This window comes from Macaca fascicularis, chromosome 11, assembly GCF_037993035.2.
Source record: "Macaca fascicularis isolate 582-1 chromosome 11, T2T-MFA8v1.1".
In the NCBI taxonomy this organism is placed as follows: Eukaryota; Metazoa; Chordata; class Mammalia; order Primates; family Cercopithecidae; genus Macaca; species Macaca fascicularis.
Genome location: NC_088385.1, coordinates 51,470,755 through 51,495,791, shown reverse-complemented (window position 1 = coordinate 51,495,791; position 25,037 = coordinate 51,470,755). Strand labels below are relative to the sequence as shown.

Here is a 25,037-nt window from a genome sequence, read left to right as displayed (position 1 = left end):
ACGTGTATACCTGTGTAACAAACCTGCACATTCTGCGCATAGATCCCAGAACTTAAAGTATGTATGTGTGTGTGTGTGTGTGTGTGTGTGTGTGTATGCTTTTTCACTTGTCTCTTTCTTCCTCCTTCTTAACCTCCTGATGCCATCCCATAAATCCTGTAGGCTTTCTTCTTTCCATTTCCTTCTTTTTTCTTTTCTGACTGTATATTTTCAAATAACCTGTCTTTGAGTTCACAGATCCTTTCTTCCAATTGATCATTCTGTTGGTATTACTGTCCATTGCACTTATTTTGTGCACCGTTTTTTTTTTTTGGCTGAATAATTTGTGTTTTTTCTAAATATAATTTTAAATTTTCCATTAATCCCTTTTCTGTTTAGAAAAAAAGTGCAGCTCACTTCCAGCACTCATTTAATTTTACATAAACATGCTTTTTGAGGCTGAAGGAAATCTGACTGATTTGCAATGTGAAAATAAAATATAAAAACTGTTTTTGGAGTTATTTCTAAACAGAACTAACATCAGAATTATTTGAATCACCAGAATAATCAATTTTGGAAAAATCAGATTCATCAGATTAGTCTTTGGCCAACAACTCTTCAAAAACAATGTTAACATCTGCATAGGAATGCTACATTTTCTAGGATTTGACATTTTAACAATTGAGAATTACTATATTTTTAAATGGAAATACCACTATTAAAAACAGAATGCTATAAATAGAATGATGTCTTTTGTTTCTAAAGCCTATATACTGGAACAATGTAAAAATAATAATAAAAGCAAGATATTTCATGGCAAAGTTAACCCAGAGTAAACACTGCAGCCGCAAGCGCTGCTGGTGAGTATTCATGGGGCAAATGGGAAAAGAGTTAAACTTCTAATTTTGATCTATTACTGTTTTCCTGATTTTTTTGAATTATTTATATGTACTTTCTTAAGGTTTTCTGAGCTTCATTAAAACAATTGTTTTGGATGCTTTGTCATGAAGTTTATATGTTTTCGTTTCTTTGGGGTCAGCTATTGGGAGATTATTGTGCACTTTTGGTGGTGTTATATCTCCTTGGTTTTTTTATGTTTCTTGTTGCTTCTGTTAAAATCAGTGCATTTGAAGAGGTAGGGACTTATGCTAGTCTTTGCAGACTGGCTTTGTCTGGGAAAGCTCTTCACCAGTCAGCCAGTTCATAGATTCTAGGAAGGCTGTCTGGCATGGTCGGTGGGAAGACTTATTGCTGGAGTTCTCAGACAGGCTGTCCTGGTGTCTGGGTTAGCAGTTTGGCGGGCCTGTTGCCTGGACTCACTGATTGGGTCTGTGGAGCTAGCCTGGAGCCATAGTCCATGGTCACTGCCCTGCTGATGGAATGGGCATCCTTAGACACAGCTTTAGCCTGGCCCCTATGGATAGAGGCTGCCAGCCTGGTACTAGGTTAGGTCTGAAGCCTAGGAAAGTGAAGCCCAGCTCAGCTCTGGGGGTGGTCCAGAGCCCGTGGCTGCTGCAGCTGCTTGTTTCTGGAATGGGTCTGGAGCCTGGATCTGTGGGGCCCAATCTAATGTTGAGCTTGTTTCAGAGCCTGAGGCTACTGGGGATGGGCTGACAGTGGGGCAGCCCAAAGACCAAGTCTGATTGGCCGGCCTGGAGCTTGAGGCTGTGGGATCCGGTTTGGCACTCGAATGGGTTTGGAGGCTCAATATGTGGGTTCCAGCCTAGAGTCTGTGGCTGTGGAGTCATGCCTAGTGTTGGGTTTTACTGAATCAGGCCTATTTTTGGAGTCTGAAACAAAGTCAAGTGCTCATTTTTATTTCCTTTCCCCAAGATTATTGCTTTCCATGCTATGCTGCCCAACACTGGGGAAAGGTGAGATGGGTAATGTAAAATTGTCCTTAGTGCTCTCTTCAATATGCCTTTTCTTATTTCTCTGCCACATCCAGGTGCTGCAATCTCTCACCTGGTTTTCTTAGCTTTTGTATGGTATTGTTATGTGTTGATAGTTGTTCTAATTGATGTTTCTATCAGGGGGTTGAGGGATGGAAAGTCTTATTTCACCATCGTTCTAATGTGTGGTTCTTGGGACTTCTGAACTGATTAAGATTTAGATGGACCTTTGAGTTGATACTTCAGTGGGCTGGAAATTTGGGGGACTTTTGCATGTACAATGGATGTGAATCTTTGGGAGTCAAGAGAAAGACTGGTAGGCTGATTGATAGTCAGCTGTCCACAAACTAATCCCCAGAACCAGTGAATATATTGTCACATGGCAAGGGGAGATTAGATTTGCAAAAGAAATTAGGGTTGTTAATCGGCTGACTTGAAAATAAGGAGATTATTGTGGATTATCTAGCTGGGCCCAATGTAATCACAAGGGGCCTTTTAATTGTGGGAGAGGGAGGTAGTTGAGTATGTGTCAGTGTGATGCAATGTGAGACTTGACTGGCCATCTCTGGCTTTGAAGTTGGAAGGTGGCCACGAGTCAAGAAATGTGGACATTCTCTAGAAGCTGTAAAATGCAAGAAAACAAGTTTTCTCTTAGAGCCTCCAGAAGGAACATAGCCCTACTGACACCTTGATGTTTGCTTAGGAAGACCCATTTTGAACTTCTGATCTCTAGAACTGCAAGATAAATTCGTTAATTTAGCCACTGAGTTTGTAGTGATTTGTTAAAGCAGAAATAGAAAACAAATATATATCTTGAACATTAGCAGTCATTTATTTTATAACCAAATTAAACTTTTTTTTTGAAATTTTGAGACTTTTTTCATTTGAAGGTAATCTTAATGCTATTAAATTCACAAATGCTAATTTAAATACCCAATCCTATTTATCTAGAATACACATTGCAAACACACAAATTATCTATTCTCTCCACATGTCAGCACCCATTCATATCATGGTTTGGAAATGAGGAGACTAGATTCCCCTTAAACTGCAAGTCAGCAGGTGTTTCTTTACAGTTAACTTTAGCAAAATTCATACAAAATAGTAATTAACAATGATCTTCTTTACTTGTTAACTCACAAGGAAACACCTTCAAAACTGCATTTTGTTAAAGTTTCTGTACTGAAATGTAGAAAAACTGAACTACACAAATATTGAAAAGTTAAAAATTCCGTAATTTTTTATTCCTGGTACCACTACCACAATTTACAGGGCAATATACCTGATGTAATGAAAAGAAAAAGAAAAAGACAAAGCTACAACAGATAAAAGACCTCAGGAATGTACATCTAATTGACACTACATTGCATTAACCAATAGCTGCACTTTTTGCAAACTGTGGCTATGACAGTCCTGAACAAGAAGGGTTATCTGTTGAAGCTACAGTAACTTTTCTGACTATGGATCATCATTCCTTCTGTGGCAGATTTTTACAGTTCCTCTAATGCATTTGGGAAGACTGTCTCAGAATAACCTGCAGCTTTCCTGACAACTCCTCACTCTCCTGCTAAGAACTGTAGCCCTTTTCTGCTGTTTTTAGAACCTTCTGCTACCATATCCACCACTTCCACCACCAGATCCATAACCACCACCATAGGGACTGCCCGAGCTTCTTCCACCAAAACTGCCCCCTTTCATGGGTCCATAATTTGATTGCTGTTGTTCACTATAATTTCCAAAATCATTATAGTTCCCACCACCACCATAGTTACCACCGCCAAAATTTCCTGCTTCATTGTAACCATCATATCCTCCACCACCGCCACCATATCCATCACCTTGGTTTCCATTTCCTGGTCCACCACCACCATAGCCCCCTCCACTACTGTAACCAGGGCCACCGCCATAGTTACCACCATCACCTCCAAATCCATTATATCCACCATCACCTCCTCCATAACTACCTCTGCTGCCACCACCTCCACCACCATAGCCTCTTCTTCTACCAGAGTTTCCACCACGGCCAAAATTACCTCCACCACCTCCAAAGTTTCCTCGCGACCCATAAAATTGCCAGATCCACCTCCACGACCTCTCTATGATCCAGCAGACTGCATCTCTTGTTTAGAAAAGGCCTTTTTCACTTCACAATTATGCCCATTAATAGTGTGGTATTTCTGAACAATTTTATCAACTGTATCATGATCATAAAAAGTTACAAAAGCAAATTCTCTCTTTTTTCCACTCTGCCTGTCTTCCATAACTTTTGTGGTTTCAATCTTGCCATACTTTTCAAAGTAGTCTCTCAAATTATATTCTTCTGTATCTTCTTTAATACCACCAACAAAAATTTTCTTCACTGTTAGATGGGCACCAGGCTTTACAGCATCCTCTCTAGAAACAGCTCTCTTTGGTTCCACTACACGCCCATCAACCTTGTGTGGTCGAGCACACATTGCTGCATCCACCTCTTCAACACAAGAATAAGTCACAAAACCAAAGCCCCTGGAACGTTTTGTTTGGCGGTCTCTCATTACCACACAATCTGTGAGTGTGCCCCATTTCTCAAAATGTTCTCTTAAACTATCATCTATAGTTTCAAAGCTCAGACCACCAATAAACAGTTTTCTCAACTGCTTTGGTTCCTTTGGATCATGGCCCTCGTCCCCGTGGCGGCGACGGCGACGGCTGGAATCGGGCTGGGTGCGACCGGGTGGCGGTTTTACCTCCATTTTGAGACTGGACTCGCCTCTTCCAACTCGAGTTCAGTATCCCAAATTAAACTTTCTTTTCAGTTCTCATTTAACTATGCAACAGAATGTGTTTATGGGGTGGTTTGCAACTTGATGTTACAGTTACCATGTCATATTAGTCATTTGGGATGTACAATAGATTTTTTTACATGTCAATTCAGTCTTTATGGTAAATGCTGAGTATTTAAGGGATTCTCCCCAACATTTATGAACTAATTCTGAGAACAAATAGAGTAAAATCAAGTGTTGAGTTTTTTTATTGTAATCTTTTTTCAAAAATACACCCTTTCTCCTCAAAATGTTAATCTGGATGTGGAGGGGAAAAGTCAGAAAGCATTAATATTTTGAAGATAGAAGGGACAGCACTTAGCATGCTATTTGGCACTCAGCAAGTGTGGTAGCTATAATTATTGACAGGGTCAAACATAACTAGAGGACCCCTCTGAAAAGTGCCAGGGATATCGGAGGAACACTGACTTGATTTTGGAAGAGCTGGAGCAATCTTGACAGGCTCTGGCAAGTGAACAGCTTTCAATGTCATCGCTGAATTCACCTTGGGTAACAACTGAAGTGAGGACTTTCTTCCTTTGGCTTTATTCGACCTCTCGTTGGCTTATTCTCTTCATGTTGGTTCTAGATCCCATTCTTGTAGGCATCTATTCTTTCTCTTATTCTAGATTATCTGTCTATAATTCAATAACTACCAAGGTACTGACAACTGAGGCATTAGACAACAAGGTTTTATGGTGTGATATGTCTCCTGTTTATTTTTCTTTTTATTTTTTGAGATGGAGTCTCACTCTGTCACTCAGGCTGGAGTGCAATGGTACAATCTCAGCTCACTGCAACCTCCACCTCCCGGGTTCAAGCGATTCTCCCGCCTCAGCCTTCCGAGTAGCTGGGATTACAGGCACCTGCCATTATGCACAGCTAATTTTTGTATTTTTGTGGAGATGGGGTTTCACCATGTTGGGTAGGCTGGTCTTGAGCTCCTGACCTCAGGCCATCCGCCTGCCTCGGCCTTCTGAAGTACTGGGATTATAGGCGTGAACCATCGCACCCAGCCTTCCTGTTGATTTTAATTCAATTCCATTTAACAAATATTTATTGCACTGCTTCTATTTTAAGGATGGGGATCACAGTATAATAGGGAAAGGAAAATGTCTATATAAATTATTACAGGAAAATATGAACCAAAATTTTATTGTGAATCATGAAAAAGAAACTTCGGGACTTTATCTTGAAGAATGATTAGAAAACTAGGAAAATTGTGTCCTAGTCTATATATGACAAATTGTAGGTAATCATTTAACCAGAAGCTAATTCTAAGAAGAAACAGAGTAAAATCAAGTATTGAGTGTTTTGTTGTTGTTTGTGTTTGCAAAAATATCTGAGGACTCTCTCTTAATCCTTGAATGTGAAGTCATTCTATTTTGAAGTACTTATTCTAGTTAAATTTTAATTTTAATTTAAAAAATTTATTCACCTGCAACAGATAATCATAACTTAGGGCCTTTTTGTGTCATTTGAACATTTGTCTTACATTGCTTTTATCGACTTCATGAAATTTCTCATCTTTTGCTAGATTTCGGTTTCTGATTGACATTGCCTGGATAGACATTAGTCTTAGGTGGAAACATTTTCTAAGCAAACAGCTTATTGCTGAATACTTTTGTTGTGGTGACTTTTGTTTCACCATATAAACTTATATTTGTAGAGACTCGGATATTCATCCTTGTACTTAAAAAGGATTAGTGAAGGAGCTGTTGGGGAAGAAAAAAGTGTAGCATAGCTTCCCCTTCTCTCATGTGGCCATTTGTCAGGAACTGGGCACTTGGGCACATATTCCCTGAACTGTTTTTGATGACGCCTCCGCTAATAGTCTTCATTCTTGGGAAAGGGTGAGTAACCCAGGCAACCATGTGTCTCTCCCTACAAAGGAAATATACGGAAAGAAGATGGAAAATCACTGCTCTGAAAGGTCACACTGTATTCCAGACAAAGGGAAGGAATGATGGAGGTAATTCTGAGTTCATATTGATGTGCAGTAGCATTTAGGAGCACGGCTTGGGAGCTAGACATCTTCATCTCCAGTCTTGGCTCCTTTACTAGTTGTATGAACTTGATCTTGTTACTTATTTCTGCCTCAATTGGCATAATAATAGTACTACTACTTAGGGTTGATGTGTGCATCATAGGAACAAAACTATGCCTGACATTTACTAAACATTCACTAAATGTTAATTATTATTTTTATTTTGGAATTAACTTATCAGAAGATCATGCTCTCTTGGACTTTTTAGAGGCTTCCAGGTGGAAATGCTAGATTTTGTGTAGGAGCTAAAGTATGATGACTTTCATGTGCTAAAGGGAGGACAGGTGAAGGTCATCTGGGCTGGGGGAGAAACTGCCCCTAAAGCATATTCTGTTCTACCTTTGCTGTTTTTAGTTCTTAATGGGCAGTAAAGGATATACGGATTTGGGTAGAAGTGGGTGAGGACAAATGGCAGATTAGGAGAGGAAGGAATTTAATCTGCCTTGTTGTACCAATGTTTTAGAAGTTGGGGAGCATAGAGAAAACCAGTAAAGGAAGATTCAGAGCATAGCTCCTCTCTACAGCAACCCCAACATAATTACTTTTCAAGCACAATTAAAGCATAGGTTTTGAGTTCTATATTGTGGGGATAAGTTTTAGAAGTTCTGAAAAACAAATGACACAATTGTTTCACCTGGCTCTGTCTGGATAACATTGGTGTTCCTTGATATTGATTTGATCTGTTGGTGGGAGCTGGTGGTAGAGGATAAGATTTCAGGGAACCTTGAGTAGTGTTTCAGGGGCCAGTGGAATGTCCACAGATCTCCTGTGAGCCCTTTGTGAAGTGGGTTTATTTTTCCCTACATTTTCTGTTACTACTTTGGTGTTGTTTTTTGATTATCATTCTTGCATTACTGCTTATTTCTACAATCTAAAGTCCTCGTGCTGATTTTGATTCCAGTAGCACCTGTAACTGTAGTCTTTAAATGATTATGTCTTTTAATGAGAATATAGGTTCTCTAGGGAAAATATCATTTCCCTCTATTTCTCTTGGTCACCAGCAGCTCTGTGCTGGCCTTCTTCTTTGCTGTTCTTCCTGGTTCCTTTTCCTGATGAACTCTTACATACCATTCAGGTAAGTTGTCACTTTGGCTACAAATTCTCCTTTTGGTGGAATTATTGTTTGTTACTTTTTCTGTGCTCTCTTAGTATCCTCTGACACAATACCCACCACACTGTATTATAATTTTTGTGTGTGTGAAGTAATCTGATTACTTCTCCTTTCCTCCCTGTACCTCTTTGGTCCAAGCTACCACCCTCTCTCACTTGGATTACTCTACTAGCCTTCTAAGTAGTCTACCTGCTTACACTCTTGCTTGTCTGCAGTCTGTCCTTCACATAGTTGCCAGAGTGATCCTTTTAAAATATAATACATATCATGTCACTACTTTGCTTCAAGCCTTCAGGGGTTCTTCATTTCACTCAAAATAAAGACAGAGTTCTTATTATGCCCTATAAAGTCTTACATGCACACTCCCACTCCCACCCTATTACTTTTCTGACCTCATCTGCTTCTCTCTTTCTTGCTTGTTTGGCTTTAACTCCACTGGCATCCTTGCTTCTCAAGCAGGCCAGGCAGGTACTCTCCTGCTGCAGGGTTTTGGCACTGGCTGTCCACTGTGCCCTGGAATGCTCTTCCTCCAGACAGCTGCATGTTTTCCGCCTTACTTCCTTCAAACGTTTTTCTCAAATAAGTTTTTAATGAGGCCTCTAATGATCACAGAGTAAAATTTCAACTTGCCTTTTACCTCCCAAATATTCTTGATACCCCTTACTCTGATCTGTTAGTTTCCCTAACATTTATTATTTACCATACTGTATAATTCATTTACTTATCATTTGAATTGTTTATTGTTTGTCTCTGCTGCTAAAAAGTAAGCTGCATGAGGGCAGGGATTTTTGAATGCTTAATTTACTGATATGAATCCCAAATGTCTAGCATAGAAGAGGAAGGAATTTAATCTGCCTTGTTTTACCAATGTTTTAGAAGTTGGGGAGCATCTCTATATCTTTGTTAGATTAATATGCCTTGGGGCTTGAGTCTCTGCATTGTTTCTTCTTATAGCCTCCTGGCCTACCATGGTTGCACATATAATGTGCTTAGTAAACCCTTGCTAAGTGAATACTTGTGGCACTGAATTGAGCCCATTTGTTTTTGACAAATATGATTATTTTGGTGACTTTATGTTTTGTATTTATGTAACTTTAATGAAAGCTGAAGAGCTCTTTCTAAAAATCAAAATACCTGCTTTCTTCTCTAGTCATAAGGAAAGGTAAGAGGGTGGAGAGGCATGGAAAAAATGGTAGTTCTGTTTAACTTTGAATAACTCCAAATTATCCTGAGAGGGTCCTTCTCCAGCCTGTGATGAAGTGTGCCACAGAGGAAATAACAGCATTTTGAAGAACCTGGACATCCTGAATGCTTCTTGATGATGAGAGTTTAAATTTTTAGTTTGAAGTATTGCAAATTCAACATTTAGCAGAGACACTCATATTCATATGAGAGTCCTGAGAAACATTTCCAAGGCAGATAAAGATTAAGTTGGATTATTTATGCTATGGTACTTCTCCATTATTGCAAATAAGCCACACAAACTGGAGTGCATCCAGAGTACAGCAACCAGGGAGTTGAAAGGTTTGGAAACTTTGCCAGATGAGGAATGATTGAAAGACCTTAGAATTTTTAGCCTGTAGAATAAAATACAGTGCCAATGTGACAATTTCTCTTAAGATTTTGGAAGGATAGTCGTGTATAGAAGGACTTAGATTGATTTTGTGTTGTTCTAGAGCAGTAATTCCCAAATGTCAGCTTGATGATCAGTAGTTTATTGAATGCCTTGTTAAAAAGATTCCCTGGCCCTCCTTAACTTACTGAATCTAAATTTCTGAGGATGAATCCCAGGAATCTGTATTTTTAAGAAGTTTCCTGTGATTCTGATGTTTAGCCAAGTTTGTAAACCATTGTCTCAAACTGAGCTCTCCAATACAGTAGCCACTAACCGCCCATTGCTATTGAATAGTTGAAATATGCTTAATACAAATTGAGGAGTGATGTAAGTATAGAAATACATACTAGGTTCTGAAGACTTAGTATAAAATATAAAATCTCATTTTTATGTTGATTATATGTTGGAATAATATTTTGGATAGTGGGTTAAAGAAATATATTATTCAAATTAAAATCGCTTGTTTCTTTTTACTTTTTTAAGGTGGCTACTAGAAATGTAAAATTACTTATGTGACTCATCTTTACGGCTCTTATACTTCTATTGGACAACACTGGTATAGAGGGCAAAACTACGTCTATAAAAAAAGTTGGGAAGAGTCATTTTAAGATAAGTGCTTTCAACAAAGTTCCAAAATTTAAGTAGCTTTCTTTTGTTGTTGTTTTTTGGAATAGCTATCCTTCTATCTGTCCATCTATCCAGTCATCCATCCATCCATCCATCCATCCATCCATCCGTCCGTCCATCCAATAGACATGTCTCTAATAATACTTAAGTGGAGATTAGATGACTGTATTTTAGCAAAAATGTTTCAATGGTGTGTAGATGGGAGTTATATTAAATGATTTCTGAAGTCACTTGCATTTGGCCAGAAGTAAATTTCCTCCTCCCTTTTAGTTAACTTTTCTTTTTCTTGTAACCTCTGATGTCCATAACATCCTCTTTTTCATCTATCTGACAATCTTTAACAGTATCTTCAAAACAGTTGCCTTCCAAAGAGCATCTTGGATTGTTCTAATGCTTTCTTTGCTACTGAGAGATATCCTGCCCTTTACTACCATGCTGTGCATTGTGCATGTTTTATAAATATGTATTCTTAATGGTAGTGATCCACTTTATTTCTTCCATACACTGGTATTTTAGTGTTTAATCTATTTGCTTGTCTATTTAAATTGAGAATCCCCTAGGCAAGCACTATGTCTAATTCTATGGTTGTACAGTCTAACACATTGTACTGATGGACCATTAAATGGACCAGAAAAAATGCCAAATAGATTAAGTATTTCAGAGCAGAATGTAACCTATATTTTTAGAACTTATTTAAATTTCCGGTGGTAATTGGTAGCTGAATATCTTTACTATGAATTGTGTTTGTTGACATATACTTGTAACTGAGCAGAGTTTTTCCTAGAGACTGATGGATTGCTAAAAAAGGCATATAAAAATGTTTCCTTTAGGCTACCAATGAGATGCAATGCTCCTAGTAACTGAATGTTGAAACTGGATGTGTCCTGAGAGCCTGTTGACTTTGGAGGAGGACGTGTCCTTCACTGATGTATTCTTCTCACATTTCATCAGATTGCTAATTATACTATAAATATAGATTTATTTAAAGTATATGAGTACTCCAGAGAGGCAACTTATTTTATGACACTGTCATCCATATGTCTGTTCTTCCTTCTGAGACTGATTTTCAAAAGTTCTGTTGTAATGTAAGTATTAGTGTTATTGCTTTTGTTAATACTTTCTGTTCCCTGATGTTCAGAGTGAATTTTTATGTAGGATACCTAATAGATCATTTAACTCAACCAACTCAGGAAAGCACTGTGACTCTAGGCTTTATGTTTTTGCCTTTTAAATGAAGACAGAGATTTTTCACTCTGGGAGAAGAAATATTGTATCCCAAATAAAGGGGAGAAATGTTTAAAATGTCTCTGCCGGGCGCGGTGGCTCAAGCCTGTAATCCCAGCACTTTGGGAGGCCGAGACGGGCGGATCGCGAGGTCAGGAGATCGAGACCATCCTGGCTAACACGGTGAAACCCCGTCTCTACTGAAAAATACGAAAAACTAGCCGGGCGAGGTGGCGGGCGCCTGTAGTCCCAGCTACTCGGGAGGCTGAGGCAGGAGAATGGCGTGAACCCGGGAGGCGGAGCTTGCAGTGAGCTGAGATCCAGTCACTGCACTCCAGCCTGGGCGGCAGAGCGAGACTCCGTCTCAAAAAAAAAAAAAAAAAAAAAAAAAAAAAAAAAAAAAAAAAAAATTAAAATGTCTCAAAGGAGGAATTTTCAGTCCAAATTTGAGTCTAAATAATTCAGACTTGGGTTTGCCTAGGATCTTAATACACTAATGTTTCACTATTATTCTGAAGGAAAATGCATAGAAACAACTCTACCAATTTCCTTAAACTTAAAATCCAAAGGTCAGAAATTGGACTTTTAAAATTCCTAATTCAAATCTGGATTGTCTTCATTGAAATCTTTCTGAAGTTTATTATTAATTTCTATGATAAACAGTAATCCTGAAGATACAGGACACTTTTAAGTTATACATCTTTATAAGGCCATTATGTTATGGGTTGAAATGAAGACATATTTGAAGTTGAAATGCAGTGGATATAAGAACTTGATTGGATAAGAACTTGATTTGGAGCATGGGAATTCACAAGAAATGAGGCCTCTGAAGGGAAAGAAGAGAACACAGAGTAAAAGTATATTTATTGCCACTCACCTTGAAGACACTAAGCCTCTGATGTAGAGGTCAATTTTTTAAAAGTTGCTACAAAAATTTCATTATTCTTATCATAGGTGCCTCTCTACAACAAAGCATCTTATAGTACATTTTCATCCCTTTGCTGCTCTGGGTTCAATTTTTAATAATTGGGTTGCATTTCCAGGAAAATTGTGCAATTTAAATTGTTCTTTGATAACATACTTTCAAATTAGAACACGTTTCAAAGACTAATGGGAAAAAATGAGCATTCACTCTGAATCATTGACCAGGCAGGAAACTGTCGAGTGGGTAGAACCCACCTATTTAATGGATGATTACTTATTGTTATTTTGGTCAGCAAATTAGTAAAGTCAGAGGGTGAAGTTGGGAAAATGCCAGTTAGCTTGTGGAAAATTGCAGGCTTATTTCTAAAACTTTTGGGGACTGATGTTAATTACACGGCATCTGACAAGCAAAAATTGGGTTTTAAGTGAACATTATCTTAGCTGCCTCATGAAGAAAGGAGAGAGAATGTTTAAACTGTTCCCATTTGAGTGTAACAAAGGTTTTCTCTCAGGGGAAAAACACAGAATAGAGGTGCAAATGCTGAACTACCTCATTTTAGACTTTCTAGAGTTATATAGCAACATGACAAATATGTGCTACTGGAAAATATTGTAGGAAAGGATTAATTTTCTTTTCCACACTGTCTTGATAGAAGGAGTCGGTAAGGAAAATCTAATTTGTTAACTTTTTTTTCCAGCAGTGTATGTTGAGATATGAATCTGTAAAAATACATTCTTCAGATAATTAAATTGAGATACGGAATCTCAGGCAACAGGCTTAAGAAAAAGAGTAAATCAAATCCACTGTTGATATTGACAGTGAATGCATTTTAGTGGATTAAATGGACAGAACTCATTCAAAATAAATCTATAAAAATACAAGAGGGAACAATGGAAAGTGCAAAATAAATGTGATTTTTGTGTTCATTTTGCAGAGATACTCGCTTTTAATTAGAGAAGGTAGAACCAAATGTACTTAAAAATAAAAGATCAAATGGTTTTGAAGGGCAAAATCTGTTCTTATGGCATTGTAGGTTTTGAGCAAGAACAAGGTATGGCATAAGACTCCACAAAACAGATTCAGCTGTCAGTATGTGACGCATGAAAAGACCTGGGCACTGCTGGCTCTGGAACTTGGTCTCGCTGGTGCAGATTGTTGCCAACCTTGGAAACTGAAATAGGCCATTTCGCACATGGCACATCATCCCTCTGTAGGAGGAATGGGGTTTATAAATGTTAGTTGGCTACTATTCCCTCCTCCAGATAGACTGGTGAAGCACTTTTTGCATTTTCATTTTGAAAGCACTCTTATGTTTAGAGCTGTGGTTTAATTCTATCTTTAGCTATAGCTGTAAATTTAAAAAATTACTGGGAGAAAGTAAAAATGACAGCAAAGTCATAAGCAAGATGCTAAAAAGGCTTGAAACAAGATCATACTTGAGTTCATCTATATCATTCTATTTTTTATTTGTGCATATTTTGTTTGGCACGCAATCATAAACAAAGAGTCCAAATTTCGGCTGGTCTGAGGTTTTAGTACATTTAATGTTTCATTTTTCTGAAAAGAAATGCATAGAAATGACTTTGTTAAATTCTGTAGCAAATTCTTCCTGAAGTTTAACCATTAATATTTATTTATAGATATGAATTCATTACTCCGCTTGATTTATGGTAGAGGGGTGGTAGTGGGTGGGTGAGTTTGGAAGACTAACCCAAGCAGATGTCATTACGGTTTCCAGTATAGTAGTGTGTTGACCAGATGGATTCAGGTGTTTCTATTATAAAGCAATAACTATTTAGAGTTCTCTTGTTGATTCTTTGAACAAAAAGGTAAATGTTGAATTACTTGATTGATATAAAATATATAGCACTCTAGCCTAGTTTCATTCATAGTTATTTAGGTATATACATATAATATAGATATTTTAAGTATCAGGTATGTAAGAGAATCTTGGACTCCCACATCTTCCTAATCAGTCCCAAGAGCAAAATTTGTCTATTTCTTCTAATTCTTTCACCCGGATCCACCACTCTCCTCCTAAATTGCACTTTATGCTTCCTGATATCTTTGGCTGTTCTCTTTAACATTGACATCTATGTTATCACTGTTTTCAAGGGTTTATGCAGTCCCTTTGGGAGCAGGTTCCATTTAATGGTATTGCAAGGGCTTTCATGGTATTGCCTATTTGTTCAAATTATTTGTTTTGTTGCTGGGTTTTTATTTTTATCTGTGTTTCAGTTTGGCATATTTTGCAATGACTTTGAAGTGCTTTAGTTTCATAAACTTACTTTATGCAGTGAGCCCTACATAACTGTTTTAGCATATATTTCTGATGTTAACTTTTTACATAAAAAGAATTACTGTTTTGCATCGATGCCTTCTTTGATAAATGAAGGATAAACTCTAATTGACTGTAATTTTCAAAAATTATAACAATTTAAAAATAACAACTTGTTAACAAACCGCTAATATAGTTTTAGAGCAAATAAAAATATTTTTTAAATGGCTCTTCTGATTCTTTTAAGGGAAAAATTACCAATAAGTGAATGGAATAGACATCCTTGTCACTCTGTCTCTAACACTATCTCATTTACACAGAGACTTCCTTTCCTACTTAATTCATTTTTGTATTGTTGGAATTTTTTATAAATTTGCATTACTTGTATAATTAATTATGAAAAAATAATAATTAAAAAAACTCTTTTTGGGCGCCTGTAGTCCCAGCTATTCAGGAGGCTGAGGCAGGAGAATGGCCTGAACCTGGGAGGCGGAGCTTGCAGTGAGTGGAAATTGTGCCACTGCACTCCAGCCTGGGGGACAGAGCGAGACTCGTCTCAAACAAACAAACAAACAAACAAAGAAACAAAAAAAAACCAAAAATCTCTTTTAGGACTACTAAATTAGCAGTTCTGTCCCTCAAAATTATCACTGTCCCTATGAAGGTATACCTGTCTACTCTGTATTCATAGCTACTTCCATTGAGGTATAATTAACATGCAATTAAATGGACAAATCTTGAGTGCTTAGTTTGATGAGTTTTCATAATTGTATACAATCAGATAACCGCTACCCAAAACAAGATTTAGTGCATTACCATTCCCAGGGAAAGTTCCATGTGCCCCTTTGTAGTCAGTTGCCACCTCTCCCCAACAATTAATCTCTGGTTTTTCATAAAATAGACTAGTTTTGCTATACTTAGATTTTATACAAGTGGAATCAAGCAATATGCTTTTGTGCCTGACTTTTTTCACTTAAGGTAATGTCTTCAAATTTATTTATGTTGTATGTATCAGTAATGCATTCTCTTTTGTTGCTGAGTATTATTTCACTGTATGAATATACCACAATTTGATGATCAGTTTTCCTGCAATAAACACCTGGGTTTTTTTTCTAGTCTTTGGCTATTGAATAAAGCTGCCATAAATATTCTCTAAAAGTTTCCTTTGGACATTTACTTTTATTCCTTTTGGATAAATGTCTGTGAGAAAAATTTTGGGGTTGAAGTATATTTAACTTTTTAAGAAACTTCCAAACAGTTCACCAAAATGATTGTATCATTTTGTACTGTTCAATACTCCTATATAAATGTATGTGAGTTCTCAGTGTTTCTTGCAGTCTTTTTGATTTGATCCATTTTCATGGGTCTGAAGAGATATTTCATTTTGGACTTAATTTGTATTTTCCTGATATCTCATGAGGTATTATTCACTGATCATTATATGTTTTCTATTTGTGAAGTGTCCGTTTAGTTGTTCTGAAAATGAGATTTGCATCTTTTTATTTTTGGTTTGTAGGACTTTTTCATTTATTATGAATGCATGTCCTTTGTTAGGTATTTATTTTGTGGATATTTTCTCCCAGTTTGTGGCTTGTCTATTTTCTTCATGGATTTCTTTGATGAGAAGGAATATTTATTTTTAATGGAGTTCAAGTTATCATTATTTTTTGTTTTGTGGTGTGAATATTTTGTCTTGTTCAAGAAATCCTACATACATCTAATTTTAAAAAACTTTTAAAAATTTGTGAGTTCCTGTTTCCCAATGTGTAAATTCAACAGAAAGAAACAGACCTAAATAATCTTAAAATGTTAAAGTAGCCTGTCACAACATCGTTTTGCTTACATGGGCCAGGCAAGTAACGTAAATGAGTTCACTGAACCAGATATGAGATTATGAGGGGTAGTGAGGTCAGTGGGTGAGTGGGAAGTACAGGCGTCACTTAGAGCTATTCAAATTCAAATTTACATGTCTGTAGATGGGTGGGACACTTGGGAGTTACTGGCTTTGGCCTTTGCCTTAAATAATTGTAACATATTTTTAATAAGTGATTTTTTTGGTCCAGTGACCAAAAAAGCATAAGCTTAAAGCATAAGCTCTTTTTAGATGGGAAGTAGTGATCAGTCTATTGATTAAAAAGCCCAGTTTCTCAGCCTGCCCCCCACTTTTTTATATAAAGTGATGACAGTTCATGAGGAGAGAGGTATGGTTTTTGTGACCTCATAACTAAAAGAAAGACTTGAGATCTTTGGGAGGAGTATTCTCTGGCTTCTCTCCAGGCGGGATGGGGGTGGGGAAGAAGAGGGTCTTGTCCTGTGTTCCTCTCTCTGCTGCTCTGGGGGTTGATATTCTTTGCCCACCTGTTGCTGTGTGTTCTGCTGGCACTTGTAGCTCAAGTCTATGATTGCTGTCACTTGTTCACTGGGTTTTTGTTAGCTCAATCAGAGCCCAGTGGCATCTCCTGGCTGACTGCCTTATCTTGGCTCCCATTGGTGCTATAGACCCTAGGGGGTCTGGTGCTAACTCATATTTGAGCTTAGCCTGGGAGGTTGGTCCCTCTGCATCGCTTTCTTTCCCCCCGCCCCTCCCCTTTTTTTTTTGAGATGGAGTCTCGCTCTGTGGCCCAGGCTGGAGTGCAGTGGCGCAATCTCGTCTCACTGCAAGCTCCGCCTCCCGGGTTCACGCCCTTCTTCTGCCTCAGCCTCCTGAGTAGCTGGGACTGGGCGCCCGCCACCACGCCCTGCTAATTTTTTTTTTTTTTTTTTTTTTAGTAAAGACGGGGTTTCACCGTCTTAGCCAGGATGGTCTTAATCTCCCGACGTCGGGATCTGCCCGCCTTGGCCTCCCAAAGTGCTGGGATTACAGGCGTGAGCCACCGCGCCCTGCCTGCATGGCTTTCTATAAAGCCATCTCACCACTTCTCCAGTGTCCTTTCTGGCAAGGTCCCCAGCCAAACATTGGGACAGGTAAATTTCAGGACATCCCCTCTCCTTAGCCTTAACACTGCTACACTTCAGTGTTTACTTTCAGTGTTTGCTATGCCCTAAATTTATACAGTGCAGTCCCTACAGCCGTCTGCTTTTTTTTTTTTTTTGAGACAGACTGTCACTCTGTCGCCAGACTGGATGCAGTGGTGTAATCTTGGCTCACTACAACCTCTGCCTCCCAGGTTCAAGCGATTCTCGAACCTCAGCCTCCCGAGTACCGGGGATGACAGGCATGCACCACCACACCCAGCTAATTTTTGCGTTTTTAGTAGAGATAGGGTTTTGCCATGTTGGCCAGGCTGGTCTTGAACTTCTGGCCTCAAGTGATCCACCTACCGCCTTCTCCCAAAGTTCTCCACTCTCTTTGACACTTATTTAATACAACTCCCTCTCTGCAGGCCAAAACCCCAAGAGAGGAAAAAAACCAATCTCTTCTCTTTGCTTATTTTCTTCATAACACTTTTCAGTCTTGCATGGAGTGGGTTAATTTTTTTTTTTTTTTTTAAACTTCACGCTTCTCTTTTCTGCTCCCTTGGTGCCATTGTGGAAGGAATACAAGGCTCCCCCCCCCACCATTTCTTCTGTACTGAGCCAAAATCTTTCAGGCAGAAGACTGCTTAGGCTAGCTAAGGTGAATGCATTTAGAAAGGCACATTAATAATTTATAAAATATTATCCCTGTTACACATAAGAAAATAGAAATAATCTCACTGTGTTAAATCTACTGTATTAGTCTCAGCCGTAAATAGTAAAGGGATATAGTAAATATATCCCTAATATAGTAAATTAGTCTCAGCAGTAAATAGTAAAAGGATATATGATTCTAATACTTAAGGAATGTACACCTTGGTTTCGAAGTTAGGATTAATAGAAGTAAAGCACACATTTAAGACAGGCAATAATCTAATGCCCTTATTTCATGAGAATAGGGTTCAAATATCCTACTTTTAATCCTGTTTGCTTCCTTACTGCACTGGTGAGGTTGGCATGTGGTGAATTGCTGCTCTGCCTATGGTAATAATGAGTCCCTTGCCCATTACTGTGGTCCTTTTTCTATCCTGGCCTGTCAGCCTTGGAGCTACTGGAAGCATAGAATGTTATGTAATACTCTGAGTTCTGGTATCAGGCATTGTATAGTATGGGAGAAAACTTTGCCAGGCATTAATCAGCTGCTCTCTGTAACATTCCCTCAAGATATTCTGAGCTTGAAAAGCCACTTTTTTCAGAAGTCCTGTGGCTGACACTGGCTTCGGAACATTATTGTTTATGAAATCTCAGAATGCCACAGTATATGGGTGGGTTGTTTTTAATTTTGGAAGGTTGTATAACTTAAAAAAAAAACAAATAACATTTGTATGTATCATGCATAGAGAGCTCAAATGGAGATTGAAAGATCATTTGGATAACTTAAAAAATTGGCAAGTACAAATATGTACACTTGCATAACCATGTATGCTATTGGCATGGGAAAAAAACTAGAAAAAATATGTTTTAGGATTTATTTTGAATTGATCATCTTAATGGGTTCAATTGCTTACAATGAAATATCATAATACTTTTGCATATTGTCTGAAAGGGGAGAATTTGGAAGAAAAATTGGAATTTTTTCACCTGGAACCTGAGCTACTCCACTACTGCAGCAACTTAAAATGCAATAGGGTGCAGTAGCATCAATATTGACATGACAAATGATAATGCTTCCAGAGGAGCCGTGCTGACCAATATTGCTAGTGATCCATAAATGGAGGACTCTTTTAGCAGGATTTGATATGATTAGACCACAGTGGCACTAAAGAAGCCATTCCCATCTGCAGAGTCAAGAATCTTCATAAAAACAGAGCATCCATGTTGTTGCTGACACCATAGACTGTCTGGCAATGCTGGAATTTTTCCTTATTGCAAATGCATCATTAACTATGATGGCTCCAAAGAAACTTTTATGGTCTTTGGGGGTCAATAATCTCTAAATATATACTTGCATAGAGAACCACAGATGCTATGTGAACATTTTTACAAACATCTGGCCTATAAGTTGTCTTTTAAATGGCCTTAAACCATGTGCATGGCCAAGTCAGTAACTTCAAGGGATGTACTCCAATCATTAGTCCATATGGTTATTAGTGCTCCTGGTGTAAATGTTCCAAGTCCATTTTTATTATATTAGCATTTTCATAAGTCCAGAATGAGCAGTGCCTTAGTGTGGAGTGCAGGCCATTTTCTAATCTAAAGTCTTGAATTTTGAAAGCCTTCAGGATTAAACTTTTGACATGAATAGTGACCAGGCAGTCAAATAAAATGTACACCTTGGCTCAAAGACTTTCCCTGAAAGTGGAGGCAAATTGAGTTTTGCTGCTTCAGGCTCTTTAGGATGACTCTCATGGGACCTGAGACTAGATATAATAATAAAACTCAGGCCGGGCGCGGTGGCTCAAGCCTGTAATCCCAGCACTTTGGGAGGCCGAGACGGGCGGATCATGAGGTCAGGAGATCGAGACCATCCTGGCTAACACGGTGAAACCCCGTCTCTACTAAAAAATACAAAAAACTAGCCGGGCAAAGTGGCGGATGCCTATAGTCCCAGCTACTTGGGAGGCTGAGGCAGGAGAATGGCGTGAACCCGAGAGGAGGAGCTTGCAGTGAGCTGAGATCCGGCCACTGCACTCCAGCCTGGGTGACAGAGCAAGACTCCGTCTCAAAAAAAAAAAAAAAAAAAAATAATAATAATAAAACTCATTGACCTCTGGTTTTTGCCTTAGTACTGTGTGTGTGTATGTGCGTGTGTTTATGAAAAATCTCTGGTTCACAAAGTTCTAAATCTTAACTGTTAGCTTTGGGTCATTTTCTTCACTTCAGAATACTTAGTTTCCATTGAATTTGAAATGAAGATTTTTACATTAGGACTGCCTTTTACCCCAGCTTCTGTGTAATCAGAGCTGTCCAACCCAATAGTGTCATGGAAACGTCCAATCCAATATGGTAGCCACTAACCCTATGTGGCTGTTGAGCACTTGAAATGTGGCTAATGAGAATGAAGAACTGAATTTTAAATTTTAATTTTGATACTTTAGCCTTTATGCGACTTGTGGATTGATCTAGCCACTGTATGCTATGCACTATACTGTACTGTGTTGAACAGCGCAGTTCTAAATGCTGTTCACCACTCCTGTCCCCTTCCATGTGCTTGGTGAACTTTAAGTCAGGAATTATAATACTTGATTAGCAAAGGATGTACTCAGTTAATGGGCACATCTATGATGGGGAAAGTCTTGTTTGACATGCATAACAATATAATAGGAAGGCCAGAGTTTCTAGGATAAAATTTGGAGCCTGTATTACTTAACGACAATTTCTAAAGTTATAAGTGGTCAAATACTTTCAATTTTTCTAGTTTATAAAGAAGGGAAGCTTAACCTAGATTGAGGAAACTTTATTGGAATTTTGGACTCTCATTATTTCCATTTTGGAATGGAAAATATTAAGGATTAAGAGGGTATATAAAAAAATTCAGCAAGGGATGGGCTGGAATTATGTGGCAGCTTTCTGGAATTGAGATAATAGAATGATTATTAATTATAATTTTTAAAAATTAGATTCCTTTTATATTAATTGTGCACAATGATAAATTCTTCCAGGGTATTATCCTTCACTAACTGGAAAAAAGAAAAATGGAGGTTTATTGTGATGAGGTCTCCAGAAATGACTACTTCCTACTAAATTAGTGATTTATTTAAGATTTTGAACTGGACTTTTAAATGTAGTGTACTTATATTTGTCCTCATCTGTTAACATTTCTTTGAGTTCTAATTTATAGGCAGTGAAATGCACACACACTAAGCACATAGCTCAAACCTATGTATGCCATATATCTTCACTGGTACTCCAACATTTCTCAAATAAAAAAAATTCGAGCATGTTTGTGCCTCTTTCCAGGTGACCCCTGCCACTCCTCCTTCCCCATCCCCCAGCTTTGAGGAGGCTGATTTTTATAATTGCTTACTTTTGTATGTTGTAGTGCTTTGTCTAAATGGCATTAGAGAGTAGGTAATTTTTTTGTATCTAGATTCCTTTGTTCTCCATGATGTTTTTGAGATTCATCCATGCTGTTATGCATCTGAAGTTTGTCACTTTTTATTGCTAAGTAATAAGTCATTGTATAAATATATCCCGACTTGTTTTTCTCTTCTTTTGTTGATAGACATATAAGTGTTTCCAATTTGCTATTGTTTGAATGTGTCCTCTCTAAAATTCGGGTCTCACCAATGTGGTAAAATTAAGAGATGGAATCTTTCAGAGATGTTTAGGCTGTAAGGGCTCCTCCCTTGTGAATGGGATTAAGACTCATAAAATAGGCTTCATGCAACATTCTACTCTTTTGCCCTTTCACCTTTTGCCACACGAAGTCAGATAATTCCTTTCCTCCAGAGACTGCAGCAACAAGGTGCAGTCTTTGTTTTTTGTTTCTTTGAGACAGGATCTCACTCTGTCACCCAGGCTAGAGTGCAGTGACACAATCACGGCTCATTGCAACCTCTGCTTCCCAGGCTCAAGCGATCCTCTCACCTCAGCCTCCCAAGTAGCTGGGACCACAAGTGTGAGCCACCACACCTGGCTAATTTTTGTATTTTTCATAGAGGCAGGGTTTCACCACGTGGCCCAGGCTGGTCTCAAACTCCTGGGCACAAGCAATCTGCCTGTCTTGGCTTCCCAAAGTGCTGGGAGTACAGGTATGAACCACCATGCCAGGTCAAGGCGTCATCTTTGAAGCAGAAAGCAGCTCTCACCAGACAGCCAAACCCGCTGGTACCTTCATCTTGAACTTCCCAGCCTCCAGAACTATGAGAAAACAAATTTCAGTTTTTTATAAATTATTCAGTCTCAGATATTTTGTTGTAGCAGCACAGAACAAGTCTTTTCTGAACGTATGCTTTCATTTTTCTTGGTAAATACCTAGAAGTAGAATAGCTGGCTTATACGGTAGATGCACATTTAGTTTAATAAGAAATTACTCACTGTTTTCCTAAGTTTTACCATTTTATATTCCCACCAGCAATTTCTCAGAGTTCCAGTCATTCCGCGTTTTCCCTTGCAATTGATTCTTTAATTTTGTCATTCTAATCAGTGTATAGTGGTATCTCTTCTGGCTTTAATTTGCATTTCTCTGAAGGTAAATAATGTTAAGTACTTTTTCATGTGTTTATTTGCCATTCCTGTAGATTCCTGTGTGAAGTTTCTGTTTAATTATGTATTCTACTTTCTAAAAAGTTTTTTTTATTGTTGAGTTTTAGGACGGTTTTTGGTTTTTTTCATATTCTAGTTATAAGTTACCACTCTGCTTCCCCAAATAAAATATTTTCTGTCATATGTAGCTTGCCTATTTGTTTTCTGAGTGAAGTCTTTTGATGAACAGAAGTTTTGGTTTCTTAGGACTGCTGTAACAAATTACCACACACTTAGTAGCTTAAAACAACAGAAATGTATTATCTCATGGAAGGCCAGAAGTATGAAATCAAGGTGTTTGCAAGGCTCCCTCTGAGGAATCCTTTCTTGCCTCTTCCTAGCTTCTGCTGGCTCCTGGTAATTCTTGGCACTCCTTGGCTTATAACTGCATCATCTCAATACTTGCCTCCATCTGCACATGGCCCTCTTCCCTCTGTGTGTGTGTCTGTCTCTGTATGTCTGTTTATTCATATGGCCTTCTTAAAAAGAGTCATTGAATTTAGGGCCCACCCTAATCCAGTATGATCTCATCTTGTTAAATGCAAATAAGGTCACATTCTGAAGTTCCGGTGAGCATGAATTTTTTGGGGGACACTGTTTAACCCAGAACACTTATTTATTTTCTTAATAAAGTCTTTTGATGAACAGAAGCTTTCCATTTTGATGAAATCAAGTTTATCTATTTTTAATTTTATAGCTGCTTCTTTCTGTGCTCTAACAAATCTTTGCCTATACCAAGTTCTCAGAGATATTGTCCTGTGCTTTCTTCTAGAAGTTTTTTGATTCTACCTTTTATATTGAGATTTGTAATACATTTTGAATTAATTTTTGTTTTTATGGTATGAGATGAAATCCAAAGATGATTTTTTTTCTGTATGTATATCCAATTGTTCCAGTATGGTTTATTGAAAACAATGTCCTTTCCCCATTGAATTTATTTTGTCGTTTGTCAACATCTATTGAACATGTAAATATGTCTCTGTTCCTAGACTCTGTGAGCTATTCCAATACCACACTATCCTGGTTATTACGAACTTATAATAAATCTTGAAATCAGGTAGTGTAAAGCCTTCAATTTCCCTTACTTCCTTCTTCTCTTCCCTTCCCTTTCTTCTCTTCCTTCTTTTCCTTTCCTCTTCCTTCTCTCCCTCCCTCCCTCCCTCCCTCCCTCCCTTCCTTCCTTCCTTCCTTTTCTTCCTTCTTCCCTCCCTCCCTCCCTCCTTCCCTCCCTTCCTCCCTTCCTCCCTCCCTTCCTCCCTCCCTTCCTCCCCCTTCCCTCCCTCCCTCTCTCCTTCCCTCCCTTCCTCCCTCCCTTCCTCCCCCCTTCCCTCCCTCCCTCCCTTCCTTCCCTCCCTTCCTCCCTCCCTTCCTCCCCCCTTCCCTCCCTCCCTCCCTTCCTTCCCTCCTTCCTTGCTTTCTTCTTTCCTTTCATTCGTCACTTTCAAAGTTGTTTTGGCTATTGTAAGCCCTTTGCGTTCTATTTAATTTTGTTACCTTCCTTTGAAGAATGCTGTTTTCTTTTTTTTCTGTCAGGCAGTCATTTTACTGGAAGATTATCCTTATTCTCTTCAGGCTTGGTTTAGGATTTGTTAAGGTGGCTAGAGGAGCTAGAGTGGCTCCATTCCTAAGGCATGATCTTCCTGGGAGTGAATTCTCTGGGTGTTCAGAGAGGTTGCTCCACTCTGGATGATCATAATCCAGTGTCTCCCAGCACTATGTGAGCCCTGGAATCTCTGTTCAGCTTATAGCCCAGGAGATGTTTACTGCCAGTCAACTAGAGTCTTGCACTACACATACACACCTTAGCCATTGGTCATATTTGGGAAATTTATAGAGTTCTTGGGGAACCCTATGCAAGATTCCTAGAGCTCTTCCTCTACACATTTTTCCTCTGCTTCTGTGTGGCTTCTAGTTTGAAAAGTGTCCCTGCGTAGAAAGCCAAAGTTCTTTCAAGGATCATAGCTATGTGATTGTTTCCCAATGCCTAAAAATAGTTACTTTCCATATCTTGCATAACTTTATAGTTTCATAGAGTGGAAGGTAAGTCTGATAGCCATTAATTCATTATGTCTGGGACAGGGTGCCTGTGCTGTCCCTTTGTGAGGAAGTATGTAAACAGAATTACCAATTAGATTCTTGAAAGCATGTGATATTTAAGGATTTAATCTATAGAAAGTTGATTTGATTTATGTAATTTAGAAATAAGGCATGTGAAAAGGACCATGGGCTACACTTAAAGAAGCTCAGTTACTTCTGGTAACCAGGGAGGTTGAAGCAATTTTGAAATGCCATACTACATAGCCTGCCAATTTCTGCTCTTTTCTATCCATTGTACT

The 25,037-nt window shown here is 38.4% G+C and overlaps 1 protein-coding gene and 1 pseudogene across 4 annotated transcripts in view; one reads left to right on the top strand and one right to left on the bottom strand.

Annotated features, from left to right (window-relative positions):
• Positions 1 to 25,037, top strand: part of NELL2 (neural EGFL like 2) — a 415,912-nt gene that overhangs the window by 57,218 nt on the left and 333,657 nt on the right. The window lies entirely within an intron of this gene.
• LOC102144770 (heterogeneous nuclear ribonucleoprotein A3 pseudogene) lies at positions 3,398 to 4,644 on the bottom strand (annotated as a pseudogene).